The sequence below is a fragment of the Pleurodeles waltl genome, chromosome 1_1 (assembly GCF_031143425.1).
Source record: "Pleurodeles waltl isolate 20211129_DDA chromosome 1_1, aPleWal1.hap1.20221129, whole genome shotgun sequence".
Lineage (NCBI taxonomy): Eukaryota > Metazoa > Chordata > Amphibia > Caudata > Salamandridae > Pleurodeles > Pleurodeles waltl.
Genome location: NC_090436.1, coordinates 122,987,881 through 123,012,408, shown reverse-complemented (window position 1 = coordinate 123,012,408; position 24,528 = coordinate 122,987,881). Strand labels below are relative to the sequence as shown.

General features: G+C 41.7%; 1 protein-coding gene across 5 annotated transcripts in view; it reads right to left on the bottom strand.

Moving 5' to 3' along the window:
• The window catches only part of SETBP1 (SET binding protein 1), a 248,673-nt gene that overhangs the window by 83,638 nt on the left and 140,507 nt on the right, over nucleotides 1-24,528 (bottom strand). The gene's annotated exons all lie outside the window — the stretch shown is intronic.

The window sequence follows — 24,528 nt, the reverse complement described above, 5'->3', positions numbered from 1 at the left end:
AAATCCTCATTTTTAAGTGAACTGCAGATATCCACTAATATAGAAATTAAAATCAACCAGAATCATTAAGAGCCTTTGTGAATAATTATTTTTCATTGCAAAAAGTAATTTAAAAGAGAATGTTTGTAATTCTTCATGAACAGGCAAACTAAGTTACATGGGTAGGTTGGTTGTAAACTTGCTGTCAGATTTAACAGTTTACCTCTAACCACATCAAACCTCAAAAGTTACCGTGGTAATTGAAGACTGTTGAATGACTGCAATTAATACTTTCCCTCTCAAAAGAATGCACCTAAGATGCCTCTACAAGCATCATCTCCTGGTCTAGATGTTTTCCAATCCAAAGCGGTCAATCGGGATCAGACAATTTAAGCTTACAAATATAAGTTTAGCCCATGTAAGGTGAGGTTATGGTTTGTAAAAGTGTTTGTCATGGAATCATACACATTTTTTCAAACAATTAATAATAAAAAAATATATAATAATAACTTTTAGCAGCTATATAAAGGAGTGGGAAAGAAACACTAATCATACACTCAATTTCCAATACTCCAATCTTTCCTGCAGCATTTTTAGGGTCGAGCCTGCATCGCAAGCGCTTGCGTTTCGCTTGCAAGACGCTTTAGGAGTTAGAAAAGGGCTTGGAGCCCCGCCCATGTCCCGTCAGTGTCTTTCATTGGTTCATGGGCTTGCCTGTTACAATCTGCTTGCTTTCATTAGTGGAAGCCATGCATACGACATGCCTTTTCTGGAGGTTAGCCCTCCTCGAGCGCAGAGACCAAGTACTGAAAACATGCGAGGTTCGCTGTTTCCCATCAGGTTTGTGGACAACTTTTTCTCTTTTTGCGCTGCGCGATCTCGCTTGGCAGAAGTCGAGCGATTTGCATAACATCGACCTGGTTACATAAGTAATTGCACTTTTGCCGGTTTCGTGGATAATTGCACTTTTGCCAATAGATTTCACTACGAGTGAACTGTAGCAGCGCAATCGCGCTGTTTTTTTCCATTTTATGTGGCAAGAAAAATCCGGTTGGGAGTTACAACTGCTAAAAGCTCTAACTTGGAGAAATGCAAGACCATATTGCATTGCGAAAGCAAATTAAGTGAACTTCACACAGCCCTAATTTTACCCAAGTTTAAAAAAATGTAAAGTAAGAGCAGAAAACACCTCCAGTGTCTGATGTCCCAGTCTTGCAGATGAAGAGGGCAGTCAGGCAAGGGCAGTGTTAGAAAGACTGCCGGAACTGGAAGGAAGCTCTGTTCAGAGGAGATCCGAACAAATAATTGTCATCATCACTGCTCAGAACATTCAATAAACAATAAGGTCACCGAAATAATGCTTGAATTAATTTCAGCCATTAGCGACCACTTGGGCCAAATTCCAATCCATCCTTTTTCCGTCATTGGAATACACTTGACGGAGACCAGCCATAAGCATCATTTTCTTTGTTGTCAATAAGACAATGCCTAGAGGATATCACCTGTGTTTACTTCGTGCCCTTACATGATCAGCCTTACAGAAGAAAAGCATTGTCCCCCATTCCGAGGTATGAAAAACAGAACGATGAGCAGCGCTCTACCTGATAGGTAACAATACTACCGTATGAATGTCAATCGACAACCCGCAACTGAAAATCCATAAAAAGGAAGGCCTTAGTGCATACTTACCGTTTGCTGATCCAACAAAAGGTGAAGTGCAAATGTTTGCTGCTTGGGTGTGCATGTAGGTCTTTATATCGTCAAATACTGTGTTGGAATCACTCACAAAATCAGCCGCTAAATTTTATATCGATATTATATTTAATTAAAATACTTATTTTGGTTGAATCACCTTTATCTTGGTGATGTCATGTATTAATACAACTTAGAAAAAAAGATCTTGCTGCCTGTCTTCCAACTTCATGGAAAAATATTATTTACTGGATACAGTGAAACATTGCCCCTCCCCCAAAAAAAATTCCCCAGAGTGACAGCTGCACATGAAGAAAAAGAAACAGCTGACTAATTTCTCAGGGAACCTGTGCCCTAATTCAGCTTCATTCAGTTTAAGGAAATAAGTTAAGGAAGACCGAGAACCTGGAGGGACAATAAACGTCAATGCTAAAACAGCCCCCCTTTAATCACTCGCAAATTCTTCTGTATAATGTCTCTGCAAGTGTTATTCTCAGTTAAGAGGCTTTATCTGGAGAGATAAGCAGCTGCTCCCTGAGACACTAATTGCTGCCTGCTGCAATTTTAAAACATCTGCCCCATTGTGTGCTTCATTTTCATACCCCAATCACCCAGGCATGTGAAAAAGGTAGCCATAGATTGTTTCTGGGGGTGAATTAGCACATAGCCTCCTCGTAGAGACCATTTGAACGCAGCCAGAAGCTCAATTAGCAAGTTTGTTTTAAAAAAATTAATAAGACTAATAGACGCGGGCAAGGGGGAGCTGTTTGGAGAGGCATCGGATGATGCTCCCACATATGGCATCACTCATTTCGCCACCAAGATATGCCATAAGCAGCTTTTTATACACGAAGGCAGCCAACTATTGGTCACCTAGGTCTTCAACACAAGCACAGGAACCTACTTCAGTCTGCAGTACAATCACACCAAGAGGCACTGGTGCAGGTATGAAAAGGACTAATTTGAACAGGAAACGTGAAAAAAAGGAACACACTTTGGGGGTTATTACAACTTTGGAGGAGGTGTTAATCCGTCCCAAAAGTGACGGTAAAGTGACGGATATACCACCAGCCGTATTATGAGTCCATTATTATATCCTCTGGAACTCGTAATACGGCTGGTGGTATATCCGTCACTTTACCGTCACTTTTGGGACGGATTAACACCTCCTCCAAAGTTGTAATAACCCCCTTTGTGCGCAAGGCTATATCCTGGACCATTTTCCTTCTATGACATCTTAAGAACATTCCTTCCTCCTGGTGCTGAGAAGGCTCAAAACTTTTCTTTTGGAACACGAAATGAAAGAGAAATTAAATTCCCAGAAGCCCCCTAGAAGATGATGGTGGCTTTTGACAATCTGAAATTGCTCTTCTCAAGGCTGCTTTATGACGGCTCTCCACCTTGTCATCCATCAGCAAATGTTTACTTGCTGTGCTTCCAGCAGGTGTGATGAAAATATCTTTGAAGATACATCAACTGGAAAAACAAATCCGTATCAGACAGCAAATAGGACTCTGAAATGAAACAACCATCCCGCCTACTCGCTCGCTATGGCAACCTAAGCCCCGGAAAAGGTGACTGTGAGGCAAGAAAACAATGGAATCTCGCACTTACAAAGCACTTTTGGTTGCCTAAGACCTTTAAAATGTCAATAAGGTTATTGCGGACTATCATTAGCTCCAATTCGTAGTTGAGAATTGGAGACAGAAGGACAGGAATTGGCTTTGCTTGGATCACCGCGTGCGTCAGCGAGATTTCTTCAAGGACTCACGTAAACACTGAACAGCTTCATCTCTTGTGTTACCTGGATTGTAATCAGTCCCTAAAGGCCTTTTGGGTACATATAACTCTAAAGAAGGTGTTCAGTCAGCCAGGATGCACATCCGAGGCGTATCAAAGTAAAATTTGTACCAAAATAACAAGTTGATAGAAGGCAATGGCTTTCTTTCTGTACAAATTGACCCATAAAAGGGTATTTGCATTCCTTTTAAGGCAGTTCGGAAAAAAGAAGCAAGTTGATCTGAATACGAAGGGCTTTTAATGTGGACTACAGGTGAAGCCACTCATATTCGTAAAAATCAAGTAAAAGGGTAGATTTTGAATAAAATGCTAAATAACAAAGGCTTGCAAGTCAATTGGCCTCCAAGAAGAAAAGGTAACTTTTCTGCCCTAGAATGATTGAAGTGGCTGTAGGAACACCTATTTAACATGGATGATGCAAAGCACTGATTTTCAGGCTAATGTAATCAAATATACAATTGACTTGCCAAGAAAACACAAAGTAAGCATAGCTCTCAAAAGAAAAATATGTATTTTAGTAACTTGAAACAATTTGTGCAAACGTTATTGAGATTATTTTGAAGCTATCATATTTCAAGTATTAGTATTGTAAAGTGATCACTGACAAATCTAATTGGTCTCACTTTTGATGGTTATTAGCTTCGCCAATGGTTTTTAGCACATCATGCAAAAAAAGCTTTGAAATTGCTGGCCACATCATTTTCTATGAAAATGCACATGTGTGCCTACAAAATATTGTGGGTGATTTTTTTCCTTGGTTTTTATTTACTGTTCCAAGTTGGGTCAGTAAGTAAAAAAAAAAAAACACTAAAGTATTTTATCCCTTTAACACAGGTGGGGGGTGGGCAAGCAATGCGAAGTAAGTAACATAGAGAAAGGAACACAGAGGGAAGTAGAGGGGCAGAGGCAACATGGTGGGCATGGACGGGAGGAAGCCACATAATACAGCAAGGTAGAAAGCAAAGTATGGGGAACCTTTGGGCAAGACACATGTACTCTCATAGAATGCTTAACCAAAGAGAAAAACAGTAGTGCCTGAAAGCGAACAGCGAAAGGACACAATTAATGTGGCTATGCTCCAGTGGAGGGAAAAAAACTTAAAGAGAAAGTTAAAGCCCACACAAGCAAATGAATAAGATGCAAGCAAATGCGACTGGCAATAAAGGAAGCCATGGTAAGCAAAGAGGAGGCATAAGGGCACTGTAAGCTGACAATAGTTATTTTGGCCAACAGACAGCCTGCACTGTCTGGTAGGCAAGGCATTATAAAGTCATGTAGGTATTCTCATCATAGTATATTTAGCAGCATAAAACACCGGAAGCCTTGGAAGAAGGCAGGGACTGTACTTGGTATCACCAACTACTGACCACTATGTACGGAGGTGGATGGTTTACAGGTACCTACATTTTATGTGGACCCGCCACCCACCCCCATCTACCATGACCAACAATCAGAAGGATGAATGGAGAGTAATTGACAAAATGCCGAGAGAACTGGTCATGCTCAGTGTGACCCCCGACACTGTCATAGGATTGATGCGCATGAGCACGCTTAGACTCTGAACAGTCTCCCATTAGCTGTGAGATGCTGCGGAAAGAACATGGAGTGGAAACTACAGAAAGTAAATAGGGTCCATGTGACACTGTTTACCTTTATTCCCGCTCTGCTTTCATCAGGGTCAGCATGAACAGTTCCAGGGATACCAAACAACAAGCAAGATGTAGCAGCTGCTTCCCAAGCTCACACATAACAGAGGTTCATGGAAGAACGAATGCAAACTTAGGATGCAGTTAAATAACAACAATATCAAGAGGAAGTTCAGGTGAGTTCTTCATCTGGCGAGTGATGGGTGCAGAGAACTTGGCAGGGTCAAAAGGCTCACAGTGGATGTGAATATTGTGACTGCAACTGTCATAGCCTAGGTGATCTGTTCTATATAAGGCTGAAGAGAAGGTTTGTAGGATAAAGCAGGACAAAGAGAAAATAATCCGAGTGAAACAGAAAGAAGTGCATCACCACAGACAAAAAGGCCTGACAGGTGAGACAGAGATGGGGCTACATATAAAACGACTATGGTAAATAACCTAGGTGAGCTGTGCCAAGGAGTATGGTGAGTTAGTCAGGTCAAAGACTTAACGACCAGCTTAGTGAAGTACGGCAATAAAATGTAATCGTCATATAGAAATAACTAGAATGGGCTAGGGAGAATATAATTTAAGGGTTGAAACGAGGAGAGAGCAACAAGCTCAAACTTAGTAAACTGTCTGGCAGTAACTGTGGGTCCCAAAAACAGTGTGAAATTGGGGGCTTCAAACGAAGATGAGGAAATTGTTGCTTTCTGTAGAAACCAGTTTTTAAACAAGTAATCAATTGTGAAAGAGTTGGACATGAATTGTGCGGGAAAGAGATAACCATGAACTTAAGGAAGTACTTCCCTTTCAAAGGGTGGTAAATGGGAAGAAGTTACTTCTAGCAAAAGTGACCTGGAGCAGCAATGTAGGCATCATCACATTTACGACTGATGTTCCTCGCTTTTTCATTCTCACCTATCCTGCCAACAGTTGCATGCTCAGAAATACCTCTCCAGGTTTTTGAAGCAAATGCAAATGTGAATGGAGTCAAATTTTAGGAGGTGAAATTCAGTTTCTAGGTAGGACTTAAGAGTTCAACAAAACTTAAGAGTCTTGCTAACTCATCTATTTACTAGCCTTCAAAGTCTAAGGACATAAATCAGCTATTATAAATATTTTGGGTGGTAATGAGTCAAACTGCCTGGATAGAAAGAGTCATCAGCTCCAATCTCCCTATCAGGCACAACTCCAATAGAGTAGAAGTGGGTCCAATTTCCCTGAGGGCAGGCGTCACGCCAAACTTTCGATAAAGCCCGAGTAGTGCTCATTTACATTAAAACATTTCCTCTGTATGCTCACTCACATCTAACTGGTTACCCTGAAAATCTGTGTGCCTGTATCCCTCAAAGACCAGGTCGAGTGGGAACAAAAAAAAAAGTGACTTATGAAAAAAGCTAAAATATGGCTCTGTCACAAATTAAACCATAAAAAATATTAAAAAAATAAAAGGAAATGATCAGGAGTAATATTTAAGATCATATTATCAGTCACATTACTTCAAAACTATTTATTTATGGTTTGCTGTGTCACTTTAAGGGTGCATTACCCTACACTGTAGCTCTTTTATAGCACAGCAATCCATGCTTGATAATAAACCCCCAGCTACAAAAGCATGATTTAATTTAGTACACAATAAAAATTGTTATTTCTTAGGCACTAAAATGGTGTTGAATGTAGTGCAATATACAGCTGCAATGTACTTTCTGGCAGGGCACTTCTGCCTTCCAATTTCTATTATTTCTGCAGCATTTTGGATAATAGATATATACAATCCTCTTTTTTAGCTCTACACATTTTTTGGAGAGGTGAATTAAGTCAGTTTTCTTTTAGAGCAGATTTATTTCTATAAAAAAAAAAAAATCTAACAAAATAACAGCTGGTGTAAATAAATTGTTTAACAGTTCTCATGTTATCAGTTCTACAGTACTAATATTCTTTGCACATAATAATCAATCTTAAATGTCCTCAAAAGAATCTAAAAATGAATTCCCTTTATTTAAGGTATCAGCACCCCGATTCAGCAGTCTTGTGCCATGCATGTCATTGGACGTAAGGGGGAGGGAGGGAGAGAGAGAGAGAGAGATTGTAGAAGGGATGGGCTCCAACCTACTGCCTTTCAACTGACTGTCTTACGTAGGACTTTACACACAACTTATATTGGGGGAAAGGTCGAATTCCATATGCCAATCAGAAACCGCATGGTCAGTCACCTTTTGATGCAGCAATGCACTTTTAAAATACTTCACTTTGTTGTGGAATCTTTATTGGAGTCCCAGTCTTAAAACCATGGAATAACCTTAGCCCCCACTTACACATGGAAGCAAGTTATCTACAGTTCTGAAAACCAGAATTTTTAGAAAGCCTTTCAATCTTCATACTTGAGGGACTGAAGCATCTTAGATCTATTATGGACTTCAAAGTCAACTCCACTGAACGAGTCTTTGCTTTCTCTCGGTTTCTTCCAGCACTGTGCAGCAAGTGACTTGCAGAGCTATATATTCAAAATCCATTTTAAAACAAGGTGGTAAGAAAACTGCCCCCAAGTAGGGACAAACGTAAAGCATTTACCAATGATAACAAAGGATTTTTGAAAGGCAAGACCATGAACGAGTGGTAGTGATGGGCAAGCGGTGGACGTGGTTAAAAGCCCACAGGTAGACAACAACACGTCTCAGTGCTTGTGCGCTTGACTTAAAAAAGGGAAATGGCTGAACAGAGGAAGATGTAACGCAATGCATCTTGATGAATAGTACCATCAAATACAGAAATAATGCAGGCCTATTAACTTTTGCACTATTAGACCATGGACCCTGTACTAATAGTAACTACAGGGACCAACCAAAGGACAGGACCAATAACTGAAGTTATGATGCCATAAACTGTTCATGCACATGCCTCAACCATGGCCAAGTCACTCCCAGAATCCATGGGTGTCCATTTCAGAACATCATGAACCAGCCATACTGAAGACTTGCAGACTTATTTAAACCAGAAATGGAGGGCATCATTTATAATCAAGAACATTTCCATTTCAAGAGTCCATGACATTATCGGTATTAGTTCTTTAGGTTGGACTGTGGGGCCCACTATAAGCAATGAGTATTTGTGAATAAGTAAAGAAAACCCCGGAAATTCCAGTCCACCATTTATAAATGGTAGTGCATGCAGTCTACATATATAATAGAGTTCTAGACCCACATGTCTAGTTGAAATCAGTTGTATCTTGGAACTCCTGTTGTTGTCTAATGCAGTCTGCTGGATTACAGCTGCCACATTTTTAACAGTATAATGTATATTTTCTTTAATACTTCTGAGCATATAATCATACATGGCATCCACAACCGCATGTCTAAATGTGATCTACTAAAAACTATTTAGAACTGGTCTAATGGAATGTTCACCAATGAACCTTATTAAACCATCAGTGTAAACACTGAACATGACAGTTCGCCACCCAATAGGAAGCAGTCATTCAGAGTCATTTTTTGCTAACACGTGTTGAGTAACTGACATGGTACACAGAAGAGCTGTTTATAAGGAAGGCAATAGGTATCTAATATTTATGCTTCCAAGGCACTATTTCCGAGACTATTTTTAATGGTGTAAACCTTAAAACATTTGTTGGTGAACAGGACCAAAACTTCAGATACAATTATTTGGGCCCCTTATGGTGAGGATTAGCAATGGAAGAAACATCTGTAGCCTAAAAAGAGAGCTTTTTCAGATTCAACTTCATATGAGTTGCCAGCACTTGTATTTTCTTGCAATGGCTAAAGATGCTGAAAACTTTACTTGAGGACTAAATGACTATCACAGACTGCAGCCTCCTTGTAATCGTTGTTTGGCGGACTTGCATGGTGACTGCAATTCTACTTTGGAAAACCTGTATGGTGACCCCATAATGTTGCATGAAACTGCAAATTTTTGGTTTATGGACCTGTTTGTTGATCACAGAATTTGACTTACCTTAGCTAGCCAGTGAGCCCACCTCAAGGTGTTTGGGATTTATAAGGAGTGATTATCATCACCTATCCCAGTTTTGCCTTGCAAACAGAAAAATTAAGATGCTTCATGCACTAAATTCTACATGTCCATATATCTGTATGACATTTTTCACCAATTAAGTTATGGAGGGTTTGACCTGCTGAAATTTAACAACAAATGTGATAAATATCGCATCACTTAAAACTGCAATCTCTGTGCAAACATCTAATTATGCAACTTAACAGGGCTCTTAGTCTAACACCATATCAATATCAAAACACCAAACTTGTCATCTAGGTGATATATATATATATATATATATACATACACACACACACATACATACATACACACAGGACACACACACACATATATATATATATATATTCACATATATATGTAAACATCAAAACAAAACCATTTCAGGGTTAAAGTGACGCATAAATTATGCAAAACAGAAGAGAGAACTTTGAGTAGTTCCCAAGTTTAGGTGGAGAGCAGTTCCAGTAAGGACCACCCTGCAACACCAGTGACACTCTAGATGTGCTCACCTTAAATGTCTGTTTTTCTAGGAAGGTTTTTAAGCATCGGATTGGCACAGTGCAATCCACGTTGAGCTAGAAAGCGACAAAGTCTTTTGTCATTTGTACAGCAAAATCTTTAAGCATAGGATTGGCCCAGTGCCATCCTTGCCGAGCTGTAAAAATTAGAAAAGCATTTCACCACTACAGGTGGAGTATTACAGTTTTGGACTGGTAAAAGTAGTGTCGCTGGTGATGCTGGGTGCTTTCCACCTAAACTTGGGAACTACTGAGACTTTTTTTCTTTTTTACACCCACACACACATATAAATAAATACACACAATATAAATACACACACCCTGTATACGTCGAAATACACAAAACTCCGGGCATGGGTTATTACAAAATTTGAACTGAAATACAGTATTCCAATTTTGGCAACTTGGGATCAACCTGCTGATTTGGTCTACGATTACTGTGGATATAGAGCCAGTACTTGGACTGAGCGGACAGCAATCCCACAAGCAAATCCCATCCCCGCAGTGTGAGCATGCCATCGGAATAATTATATATATTCACTGAAAACAGCAAAGGTTACAGGGACATTAAAATTAGGTTTTGAATTTACTTGTACAAAACCACAGAAATTCAGCAGTTATAGTCTGCGTTCTTTCAAGTAACTATAACTCGCACCCTTGCCATGCATAGTTTGCTTATCAATACTTTATTTCAAATTTTGCAGTGATAATATCAAAGTATCATACAAGATCTCATCAATTATATATTATGTGGAGTAATAAGCTGTACAATTAAGAGAAAGAACTATCTGTGTATCAAAAGCTACCTTTCAGTCAAACTTGGTGTAATTCTGTCCAGCGGTTCGGGCTGTAGATGTGTCTAAAGATCCTATGGGAATTAACATGGGATATGCAACTTTTTTCAGCAACCCTTTTTCTCGGCCCATGCTTGATGGATCAACCCGAAACTTTCCGTGCACAACAAGAATCACCGCAATACTAATTATTTGTAAACTTTTGTGAACCTTCGTCAAACAGTGCCTCAGATATAGGCAAGTAAAAAAACACACACACACACACACACACACACACATATATATATATATATATACATACATATACACAAACACACACACACACACACACACACACACACACACACACCCACACCCACCCACACCCACACCCACACCCACCCCCCAACCAAAAACATTGCATTATGGGAATGAACATGATGAACTACAGCCCACACATGAATCCTCTTCTGCTAGAGACACCCTGCTGCTATAAAGGTTTAACTGATTACCAGCTGCCTGGGTACCACTGCTATTTATGACTTTCAGGATGGAACGTCACTGTTGATTTTTCCAATCCAATTACACTAGAGGAAGCCATATGTGTTAACTTTTTTTTTCATCAACTCAAGCTCTAAATTCTCCCGAGAGCCAGTGACCTAATTCTGCTAACACTCAAACATCTAGCCACCCACTGCAGCTTTAATTAGAACACTGAATGCATAATTACATGTTCCTCCGCTGGTATGCAGTTCCTCCGGATCGAAAGTGGGGCACTTCATGTGCTGTTCAGTAAAGTAGAGATCAAAGCGGCCCAAACAAGCCTTTTAAAACAAATGTTTTAAATAGTTAGAGGAGGATAAAAGATGGGAGATGGGAGAAGGGAGGAATATTCTATGGCTGACATAGGACTGAACACCATTCTAATACATAGCTATGGCGTCCTATTAACCAACTGCTGACAACAAGAATAGCATAAGAGGGCACCCTTCCATTGGTGATCTTTTACATTTCTAAGACTCATTTGTTACTGCGGATGGGGTGCGTGGACCACCACCATCATTGGTGGAGCTAGCACCAGTTCATACTGAACCTGGAGATCAGTAATTATCTGCAGGTTAGACATTTGGCGCATATATATATGGAACTAAATAGTTTGACTGCCGGAGACCTGGGTGCATGAAATGTCCTTTCTGGCAGATTCTCCATTATTTGCGTTCTCTAAATCAGGCCTAAAGTTGTTGAGGGTTATGCTGCCATAATTGACTTAAACCAAAGCGTACCACATCGGTCTCCCCTGCTCATTCGTCTACCTCATGACCTGCCAACAAACTCTTACAGAAACCACCTCACCAATTACTCCCACACATTTTATTGAAACACAATCTTTAATGGTTTGTTGTACACAGTTGTCAAAACAAAGTGGTTACAGAGGCCTGCCGGCAAGTAAACATAGACAAGTTCAAGAACAACTGCTAAACAATGGCGCTAGTTAGGTACCTTGTGACAGGCCTTATTTCCTTCCTGTTTCTGACAAAACACCTCTGAGCATATTACATTTTGGCAATGTTTGTGTTCATCATTAGAGCTCACCCTCTCGGTTTCTTTCTGCCATGTTGACCCTGAAAATGTGCTTTACTGCAGAATTGAGCACAGAGCCCTAGGATAATTAAAAATGTTTTTACTGAGTTAACACCAGTTACATCAGTTATTTATTTTTGGCAGCAGGCAGCAAATACAGAGGCTAAAATATAGGCGGGAGAAACAAACACTCAGGCCCTCATTATGAGGCTGGCGGTCATCAGACCGCCAGCCTTGCAGTGGCGGTCTTACTGCCGCGGAGTCAGTGGTAAAGACCGCTGCATTACAAGTGCCGCCTGGTGCGGTCGCACTGACACGGCCGGTGGTGAGCACCTCCAACCTAGCAGCAGGCCTCAGCCTGCTGGCCAGATTGCAAGACTGCAGACCGCCAGACTTTCCGTCACCCCACCACAAAAAGCCTGGTGGGAACACACTAGTTGACAGGAATCTCCATTCCTGTCACTGGCACACGGACCCCACACATATGCCCACACACACATCCACACTCTTACAAACATGCACCCCACTCACCCAAGCACATTCACAACAATTAGCAGGCAAGGGACAAATTCAATCCTAATTTCTAATAACCAATATTAACTCTTGGTTTTAGGGGGTAAATCATTTGCCCTTATTTATTCCATCAATTCACATCAATGCAGCATCAGACTCATTGGAAAGAAACCTATCTCTTATCCACTCATAAAGGCAAAAATATATACAAGTCTACAAACATATATTTACATCTAACATATAAAACATAAATACATTCTCATATAGCAAAAATCATGACAATGATACAAAATAATACAAAAAAAGTGTGCCCGTCTTAAAAGCTTTAACAAATAGTCACTAAAACACAGTTCGCAATGTGATCTAATATCATATGGTCACCAAGGGTCTTACACCCAGCTGAACAATACCTAGATGTTTTTTTGGATAGGTATTGTGTAGTGTTCACCCATTTATGCGTCTCAATTCATTATTATTCCAAGCCCTTGATTCCATTAAAGAGATGTCGACGCGTTTCGGCCTTAGCACTCAAGGCCTCTTCAGGACTGTCAGGGGGCACTGGCAACTCTTTCTTAACGTTATGATAACTATCCGAACTTCCCGAGTTAATGTCCTCTACTTTGTTGGTTCTACTCCTAATTGGCCGTGCTACTCTGTTTAGGTCTATCCAAGAAAATGCTGGGGTTTCTCTTATAGCCCACTCTGTCTACGTTCGCAAGCCTCGCGGAACGCGTCGGCTGCAGAACGGTGTCTTCAATCTTACAACGAGCCGTGCAGCACTCACTACATACACTCCCATTCACTGAGACACACTGAAACACGCATTCACGCACTCAGGCGCACCCATGCAAATGCACACAGAAATGCCACCATTCTCGCACGTACACACTCACACACACACACACACACACACAATTGCATACACGCAAGCATTCACAACCCCCTCCGCATACTTGCCCTCACATTACACCCACCCCCGCATACTCGCACTCACACCACACCCCCTTTCACATACTCACACATGCAGACATGCATACAGACACCCCCGCACCGCAAACACGCACATAAACACCCCCAAACATACACATCCATTCACACACCCGCACTCACACATACGTACCCCCTAATCTGCACACTTGCACAAACACCCCCACTCACTCGCTCACAAACACACACTCATACACACCCATTCGCACACATACACGCACTCATGAACCCCCATTCGCCTACATACATGCACACACCACACATGCACCCAACACTACTGCACCCTTCATCCGCACACTTGCACAGACACCCCACTCACTAGCTCTCAAACATGAATTCATACACCCCCATTTGCACAAATACACGCACACACCACACACATGCACCCAACATTACTCCCCCCTCTCTCCTTTGGACAATCACCTTACTTTTTCTGGTGAGCTAGTCGTCAGGGAGGAGATGGGTCCTGGAGGTTTTGCACCGCCCGCACCACCACGACTCTGCCAAGCCGTATTACGGCTCATAAAATGGCAGGCGGAGTCCTGCCGTGAGGTGCTGCCGATGCACCCAGGCTGACAGAGTTGGACTTCCGCCCATAAATGGGCGAAAGTCCTCCACCAACTCCAAATATGGCGGTCAGCAGACCGCCAGGACTGGTGGTCTGCTGGCTGCGGTGGTTTCAGCCGTCTTTGGAAAAGACTGCTGAAGTCATAATGAGGGCCTCAGTCAGGTGACAGCAGGAAATAGCTGAAAGGCCAGTTTTGAAAATCAAGTTTTGAGGTGCTTGCAAAATGGAGGCTGACTCAAGGAGATGTAAGTTTTCGAATGGGCTGTAGTTCTGAGACAGTGACCATGTCCTTAAAGACACCTCAGACTGTTGGCTGCTGAGTGAATTTACTGAGGCTCTGGATCTCTAAGCAGCCTAGGATACAATCGCCAATGAGGTGTGACTGTTCGAAAGACAGCATAATATTTGTCACAGGACTCTGACCTGGATAAAATACTTTCTGATGGGTTGTTGTGAGATTTGTATTCAACTGCCCATCCAGGTATCAGCCAGGCCTGACCCTGCTTAACTTCTGAGATCAGATCAGGTGCTCCTGGGGTGGTGTGGTCATAGGCACCTGACTCCAGGCACGTCAAACCATGGGGTACCCCAGGTTTTGGTGTTGTAATGTATTTTGAGGAGAATCAAAGTCCATGGAGTACTATGTGGTTTGGTACTCAATGAAACCGCTGTAGGTTGTAGTGGAGAAATGCATCATATCAATCCATCGGTGAAGCACCAACTCATCGGATAACATTTCACAAAGAGCACATCCATACTGACAAACAGTGAGTGCTGGTTGACCACTTGTGTAGTGGTCAGCCTGGAGCGCAACACTGATAGTGGTGATATGAGGATTCTTTTCTAGAAGAAACAGGAAGGTGCACATTAATCAGATTCTTGTATAATGACGGTGAGTGAGACATCAAGAACATTTCAATTGTGCAAGTCGAAAAGTGCATATGCTTTGAAGCACTTCATTTACAACTAAAGCACATTGCTGCACTTTGCTCAATACAGAAATTAAACTAAATATCTTTTCTGCAGCTATGAACATACATGAAATTTGGAATCTCCCTTCCATTTTCAACCCTGAAAAAGCACTTACTCTAGCCTTTCACAAGAGCAATTTAGTGAGAGATTCTTGTGTGAGAAATTACCTACAAAGTGTGTGTGAATAAACTCAAACCTGCATGTTTTATAGAGGTCATGACAATATTCAGACCATCCCACTGCAACATACCTGCAAATTAGGCATGCAGAAAATTGACAACACTGGCAGATATTTTTTACTCTACGTTATTAAGTACACATCCCCCCAAAAAAATTCCCTGTGGAGCTTATTCTCATAAAATTATCTTTTGTGCGCATAAGTGGAACTTGTACACTCACAGAAATGTTTGTGAATTCAGACATAAGAATACATTTCTATGCTACAAAATAAAATGTAAATCCCCAAGTTCAAAATACTGATCAAAACATGCGTTCTTTGGTTACTTCAATTTTATATATATGAAAAGAAACTTGCTCTTTCAATGAAAGCTGTTCTGTACAACTCAAGATGGGATAAATGCTTATATTTTCTGCACATAAGGACTAAGCGCGAATTAACAGTCGCAAGTAGTGTGAGAAGAGCAGCAGAATTACTGGAAAAAACATGATATATTTTAATTCAAACAAACACCGTTACCATGGTTACAGGCATTCAGATGCAGCAATTAACCAAACAAAAAAAGCTCTTGTCTCATCCCATCATCGACAGCTGCGTACCGACCACGAGGTGTTGAAGGTTCACTCTTCTAAGATAATTGTATCGAGCAGTAAACACCGTGTTCAGTACCTAATTTTATGCAAGGAATTTTATGTATGGGAAGATGCAATTCATACTGTTTAAGAATTGCAGCAAAGCTGCCAAGAAAAAAGGAATTTTCTGCATGGGGCACACACAAGCATTCTATATTTTTCATTTTAGTGCTTTCGTGTTTTAAAAAAGTATCCTTCAAGAATTTTACACTAAAACAAAAAAAACAGAGTGTAATTTACAATACATCATTTAGAATAAGATACTGACAGTTGTGAAATAATTCGCAGCTTTTAGAGACAGGTTTTACATAGCAAAATCTCTCTTAAAACTATGCAGTATAAAAATGTAAAGTACAGAATGGAGGAGAGGAAGGGGAAAAGGGGGTCCTAAAAAGAGCATCCTCAAATTAAACAGCATTGCCAACCTCTTTATTAAAACCTATAATAAGAAAATAGACCACAAATAAATAAATATAGAAGGCTCTGCTGGATATATAAAAGTACACTTCGATTGGAAACAATTCAGGGCATCACGACCTTCACAAAAATGTGTCTACCAAACACATTAGATTTAGCCCTAATTCTGCTGAGACGACACTAATCTTAGAGGCTTCCCAAACACAAAATGTGAAACCCCAGATAGGGACAGCTGCTCATGAAGCACTCCATCAGCAGAGTACTTCCATGTTCTACATTCTTAAATCGCTTTTGTGGGCTCTTTCAATAAATTTGACTCTAGACTACTCCAACGCCTTTTAAGATTATCCCACCAATCGGGTTCAAATCCGAGAGTTCAGAATGCAGGGATGAAGGGTATGTAGTTTTTATACTGAGGAACTGAGGCGTGTTGTTTCTCGTCAGGTGTCTTCACTGGTGACTGGTCACAACCTCCTCTACCTCCTCATATGTCCCACAGTTAAAGAAAGCATCAGGTCTAATGTGCCCAAAGGGGCAATGGCCTAAGCTGGTCTGCATTTATTCAAGATGCCACCCTCAAAAGTTGTAGAAAGGGGGACAGGTATATTTGTCGCTTCTCCAAAGCTGTAGGCCTTTCTGTAAAGTACTGAGAACGTTCCGATTTGTTGGATTCATTTTGTTCATTATCATTGGCTTGTCCTGCTCTTTCTGCATCTCAAGTTGTGCCAACAGATAGTCAGCTTCACGACATTCAACCTACTTATTACAAAACCCGACTCCATATCACTGGCATGGCCTCCTAGCATTTTTCTGCACGTAGAAAGAGACAGACAAGGAAGAACATCCTCAAGGAAGAAAGAATGGTGGCTGCGCGTACATGGACTAAAACAAAGTCCATTGATTAATCGCACATACATCCTTTAGGGTATTTCAGTGCTGAACAACAAGTGTTTATGGTTATTCAAGTTCACTCAAGTTATCTACCTTAGAACGAAGAAAGTCCAAGTGGACCCGCAAGATCTGACCAAGAAGGGAGACACGGTATCCTGGAGAAGATGCAGTCATACTCTGGACCACCTGCCCGTGCAAGCCATAAGAGTTCTAACCAGGCTAATCCATATGCTTTGGAATCCATTAAGTGCACAGGCTTCAAGCATCCCGCTAGAAGACCTACATGGAATGCAAATGCAGCCACAAACTGAACTAATTAGATGCTACTTTTTTTGTAGGTATAACAATTGCTGCTGTAGAACATAGCTATTTGGACTGAATGTATGAATGAATGTTAATCAACAGTTTCCCTACTACTATGCACCCAATTTAGACAAATAGCTTTTCCATCTCCTTCCAACTTCTTTGGGTATCAACTTGACTTATAAACGTGTGCTTTTTATGTCTCACTTAGGTGTTTGTAACTTGAACTATTGCTTTTAAAATAAAACATAATAAAAGTATAATTAGACTGGGTTTTGTGTCAGCCATTGGCTCATAACTGGATGACTTATTTTTCTAAAACTTTTCACCCTGAAAATTTTGCAAAATATAAAACGTAAAAGAAAATTTCAGAATATAAAGGTTAAACATTTGACAAACCTGATTCACATTCTACACGACAAAGGCATTTGGCCCTCTGTGGTAGCCCAGAGAGCAGGTTTATGAGCCTCCACGAAGAAGTGTCGTATTAAGTACACCTAACACAGATGCCAGTTGGGTGAGTGAAGCAGCTGGCCCTTCCCCCAGTGCCATAAAAGTCTTTGTGTGCCAAAGCTAATGCTTTGCTTTTATGCAATTTGTTGAATGCAGAAGAAAATACACAACTCTTAAGCCAGACCTCAAAGAAACTATCCCTATTACTGTGATTTTATAGAAAAAGCTTGGTAAAGAGGGAAACACAACACGGGGATCTGGAGGTTTGGGGGTGGGGGGGGGGGGGCGGGGAGTAGGACATGAAGTGATAGATTGGTAAATGAAAAACATGTAGTTCCCTAAATGTGAGCAGTGAAACGATACAAGTCCACCAATCAAAATGACTGAATATAGTCTATGCTCCAGGGGAGGGACAAACACGAGTAGAGCAAGGCAAAGCCATTGAAAAATAAAGCAAATGAGAATGACAATAAAGCCAGTCAATGAAAAGCAATGGATAGGCTATAAGCACATTATTTAGCAATAGGTCTTTCGCAACCATACAGCTTGTGCTTTCTGCTAGGCAAGACCTAAACAGCACTGTAAATAGAAATTGCTCAGCCTTTCAGAGACAATATTTATTTTCTCTATGTGCCTGTGTAGTGGCCCGTTTAGCTAGAATCCGCTGTGCTGCCCTGAGAATAGATTATTTCAACAAACAGTAAATGAATACTTGCTGTTTATACAGTTCTCTATTATATTAAAACTACAGTACAAACAACCTACACATGGATAAGAGAGGGTTCCCTTGGGGAAGGCACTCTCTTTATTAAAGACAAAAGATATTAAATTTCATAATGTAATTGTAAAGCTGTTGCAGAATGCAACCCACAAACAGAGAAGATGACCCTAAGTCTGTGTAAATATTTAAACAACACCTGTCTCGAAGCCATGGACTTGTAACAGTAGGATCCAGCTTAATCTTTTATAAGGCGCCTGTCAAAGAGCATCGTATTCACATCTGCATGGAGGAGCCCTTCTTATTGAAATGCAGGGTTTTATGCTGAAGCACTTCAACATGTCCCCTTTTAGCCTTCTTTCAGAAAAGAAGAAAAGGATAATGAGATTACAAGGCATAAGCCATCACCTAACAATCGCATCAGCCTTCCTTTCCGGTGACCTAAAATTCATTCTTCCCTAGTGGAGAAACACAACCAATGGCTCCACACCAAAGGCAATTCCTCATCTACATGGTAAATAGGCAGCGGGAAACAGAATGGCAAACTCAGATTCAACTGAGGTAGTTCACCTTTTACTACAAAGGATGCTCAACTCAAGCCCACCTGCAGTAATTGGTCGCTAAGGTCTTCTGCGATTATCAAGCTCATCAGCCCTTCGCGTACCACTTTTATCACCTCTTGAATGCTGCAGTCTTTAAATTGATGGAGGCATCTTTGTTACTGCTGGTCATGCTCTACCCAGTCAACACTAGCACAATTAGAAGGAACCTGATCTTACTCTACGATAAGCTGAAGTCAAACTGCGAGGAGTACGCCTGGATTATCGATGTGGCACAACTCCATGATACCACAGTCATCACCTTCACCATGTACCAACTTAAGATAGCCATGCGCACGCTTTAACTCCAGTGCTACCATGTTGTGTGTCTGAACATGGACCTTGGCACCATCCATTCCAGAAGAATTTCTGCTGGTGCACTGTGCAGTCTATGTGCATATTTACCAGACCAAGAAAGAGAATGGCAAAGCACACTTTCATTGACTGACCACAGGTCTCACTATTATCTCTTAGGTACAATAACAGACATTACATTAAAAACTGTATCACAGTCATAATACTCGATTTTTTCGGTTTTGTTTACCTAATAACCAGTGCCAGTGACAGTCAGCACAAGAAGTCCAGGATACGATAACTATCATATTGGGCTGTTTATGACAGAGACCGAGAAAAGTAGTTATGACGAGAGCGATAGGTGACAGAGAAGAGGAGCACAAAAAGGAGAGAGGGAGCGAGAGATGATTACAAGGGGCACGAGTGAATAAGATAAAGAAGAAAGCAGCCTGAAGGAAAGAGTTAGTAAGTGTGAGGGGTAAAGAGGTAAAAAAATAAGACAGAAAGTGTGGGAAAGGCAGAGTGTGACAGAAGGTGAGGGTGATGAAGGCACAAAGCATGGGAGTAAAAACAGGGGAAAGTATGTGGGAGGGGCGAGGGAGAGCAGGATATCAAAAGATAAGGGGAGGACAGGAAAGCGGGGTAAAGGTGCAACACAAAGATGTTAAAATAAAGCGTAATAACCAAAAGTACCTTTGCCACATATCAACCTAGAAAACCATCTCTTTCTTATGCTGTACTGTAACCAAATACACATTATCAGCTGACAAACTGTTTATCTATTGGAGTAAGACTTGAAAAGGTGTGTACTGAAGCTTTCAAAGTGTCACTGCCAAATGAGACAGTTTCAACAAATAACCTGTCTAGTGGTTTTATGGCTGAAAGTTTACTTGTGCTCACTAGGTTTGTGTTCATTAGGCGGCTGATATTTACAGCGTAAACACTACTTTTGTTTTAATGCCCCTTTTTAGTTTTTGTGAAGCTTGGTGAATTCTGGGTACTCTTTTTTTTTTTAACAGCTTTTCGGCACCTGTACTGATTCCGCAGTCCTGGCAGACATTTAACAATGACAGGCACGTGCAGGCATTAGTTATTCTAATCAGCGGTCCTCGTGCCTGGAGACATCTCTGAAGGGAAGGTCGACCTAGTTTTGCCCCAAATATGACGATGAAGGAAAGTACTTGCAAGACATCAAGGGAGCAACCAAACTAAGTTTTTTCATTCCGCATGATACGGCAACTGTAAAACTTACTGACCTTGGAAACTTTGTAACTTCTGTATTCCACCCCCCCACCCCCCCCCACCCCCACCCCCCCACCCCTGAATCTGTGCTTGAGGAGTAGGAAGTGATCCAAACATCGCCACTTACAGCAGCACAACGAGGAGCCACAAAAAAACACCCAGACGTACAGGTCTTCATCTTTATCTAAAGTCAAACAAAGCATTTCAGAACATTGTCTCTGCAAGTAAAGTCACCAACGGTGGCAATGGTAGAGTCCCTGTGCCAAATCACAGATAAGTGCCTCCTAAAAGTGCTATTGCGCTCTCTACCTCAAACTGTCTCTCTCCATCTCGTTGGCTACAAGACTGCTCACAAGACTATATTTAAAAGCAACCAGCAAATGCTGGTGTGTAACCTTGGTGTCAACGCTATGGGTGCCCTTCAGAAAGGCAGGCTTGCAAAGCACATAACAGCCAACAGACCTTTTTTTTGGTGTATGGCAATAAAGTGACCTTAAGAAAACATGGCTAGCAAAACAGAGGCACCCATCAGAGGCGCAATGCACAAGACACCCAACATGGGTGCAATAAACAAGACACCCAACATGGGAGCAATAAACATGACACCCAACATGGGAGCAATAAACATGACACCCAACATGGGAGCAATAAACAAGACACCCAACATGGGAGCAATAAACAAGACACCCAACATGGGAGTAATAAACAAGACACCCAACATGGGAGTAATAAACAAGACACCCAACATGGGAGCAATAAACAAGACACCCAACATGGGAGCAATAAACAAGACACCCAACATGGGAGCAATAAACAAGACAGCCAACATGGGAGCAATAAACAAGACACCCAACATGGGGGCAATAAACAAGACACCCAGCATGGGGGCAATAAACAAGACACCCAGCATGGGGGCAATAAACAAGACACCCAACATGGGGGCAATAAACAAGACACTCAACACGAGAGCAATATACATGAAACATAACATGGCAACAATATACAGGACATCCCACGTAGAAGCAATACGCAGGTCACCCAGCGTGGCAGCAATACACAGGTCACCCAGCGTGGCAGCAATGCACAGGTCACCCAGCGTGGCAGCAATGCACAGGTCACCCAGCGTGGCAGCAATGCACAGGTCACCCAGCGTGGCAGCAATGCACAGGTCACCCAGCGTGGCAGCATTGCACAAGACACCCAGCGTGGCAGCATTGCACAAGACACCCAGCGTGGCAGCATTGCACAGGACACCCAGCGTGGCAGCATTGCACAGGACACCCAGCGTGGCAGCACTGCACAGGACACCCAGCGTGGCAGCAATGTACAGGCCACCTAGCATAGCAGCAATGCACAGGACACCTAGCATAGCAGCAATGCACAGGCCACCTAGCATAGCAGCAATGCACAGGCCACCTAGCATAGCAGCAATGCACAGGACACCTAGCATAGCAGCAATGCACAGGACACCTAGCATAGCAGCAATGCACAGGACACCCAGCGGAGAAGCAATGCACATGGCACCCAGCGGAGAAGCAATGCACATGGCACCCAGCGGAGAAGCAATGCACAGGGCACCCAGCAGAGAAGCAATGCACAGGGCACCCAGCAGAGAAGCAATGCACAGGGCACCCAGCAGAGAAGCAATGCACGGGGCACCCAGCGGAGAAGCAATGCACGGGACACCCAGCATGAAAGCAATGTATGGGATACCCAACATGGCAGCAGTATACAGGAAACACAGGATGTCAGCAATACACAGGACATCCAACGTGGCAACAATATACAGGAAACACAACATGGTAGTAATAGAGAGCAAACAGCATGGCACCAGTACACAGGACACCCAGTGTGACTGCCTACAACCTTCTCCCCATGGATGAAGAGTGACAGCTTCATCCATGTTGTTCTCAGACAAGAATCTGCCTACACATTAGTATTCAATCTGAAACATTAAGTGTGTGACCTCAGCTCGGACACTGCAGCCCAAAAGAACAAAATACCTAAATCTACATGCAGTGCAAGTGATTCTGGGGAGACAGTAGACTCAGGCTAGAGAGTAGACAGAGCACTGCCTGGCTTAGAATGGTACTAGAAGTGGAAACGGGCTACGGATGTCACATGTCGGGCTGTTCTCACCTTTAAAGAGTGTGAACACTCCCACCATGAAGAGAGCGAGAGCCGGCCTAATGCAGAAATTGGAGGTCGGTTGTATTGGATCTTCTTGAGAGTACAGGAGGAGTAATGGGGTAGGCTGATTAGGATGCCGGTGCACTTATGTAAACTGCTTAGTACTAAAGGGGTCTGGCCATGTTGCACAAGAAGATGGTCTTGTGTCTTAGGTAATTTCTATACTCCGACACCGGGGCTCCTCCAAACTTGGACAGCAATGGGTCAACATTTAGGAAGCCAAGGTATAGGCACACTTGAATTCACTTCAGCCCCTTAGGTTGAATTGCTTAGCATGATATATGCAAAACAGACCATGGCCACGTTCATCCCCCCTCCAGCTCTTTTTTTCATATTCACAGCAACCAATGAGTTTCCACTACAACAAAGTGCAACATGCTTTTATGTTTAGCAGGGTCTATATATATATATATATATATATATTGGAAGGCCGCACCAGTTTTATCTGTGGCCCAATGTGTGCCACTCAAAATTCTATTGTAGCGATGCAACTTATAACAAAGTACAATTATAGAGTTGGCTGGTGTGAAAGACACTATGAAGAGGAGCCTCCCGTGCCATCCGCAGCTCCTGGAATATACTACACTGATTAATGTATGAATTTGTTCGATTAAATTATGTGTTACAGAAAGAGGAATAGAAATTCTGAAAAAACTCCATCACCTGTGAAAGTGAAGATCTCCTTGCAGCATCTGGTGTTCATTTCCTGGTAAACAAAGCTATTTCATTGTTACAAGAGGACTATTGGTAATTCGAGAAAAGTAAATCAATATTGTTTGACTTGTTTGAGAATAAGACTCTTCTTCACTTTCTGCTACAAAAAACAAGGCAGGTCTGGATTTACCTCATGTCCCAGGCCGAGTGATTAATGATTAATGCAGACCAAAGACAGCAATTCGCTCCAGGAAAGAGAGCGTTAGTTTAGAGCCAAAAGATGAGAAGGGTAAAATGGAGCTTATTCCAATTATGCCTGGGTAAAATGTAAATTACGCTAGTGTAACATGCAAGATTCTGGGAATTTTGTGTTACACTTTTTGACTGGAATTGCCGATAATATCCCACTTCCTGTAATTACTTGTCATTTGAAGTAAAAAAAATTACAGCGAAGAGCAATCACAGTAAAAATGTATTGTAAACACACGGAAACAAGATCAGTGATTTTGTTTTTTTGCACTGTTTTTAGAGTGATGTGTCCTTGCATCAAAAATTAACACAAGGATGCATTTTGTGCTAAAATATAGATTTGCATTTCATGTAATTATGTGTGATTTCACATTATTTTGCCATAATTCTGCATAATTACACAAAAGCAAACTACGCAAATTTCCAATTTGTTATCACTTCACCCAACAGAAGGACTGGCCCATTCTCACATCACTGGCACGTAAAGTTTGGAAAAGGAAGCAAATGAGTTATGGTTGACTGTTCAAGGGCTCTCTCCACCTTTGCAAAAGGTCGATGAGACAATGATTTTTCACCTTGCTCTTTACGTTATGAAAGGTCAAAGAGAACAGTAGACAACAGACAATGCTGTTCCGCAGCAGATTTCAGGTAAGTCTCAATCACATAGT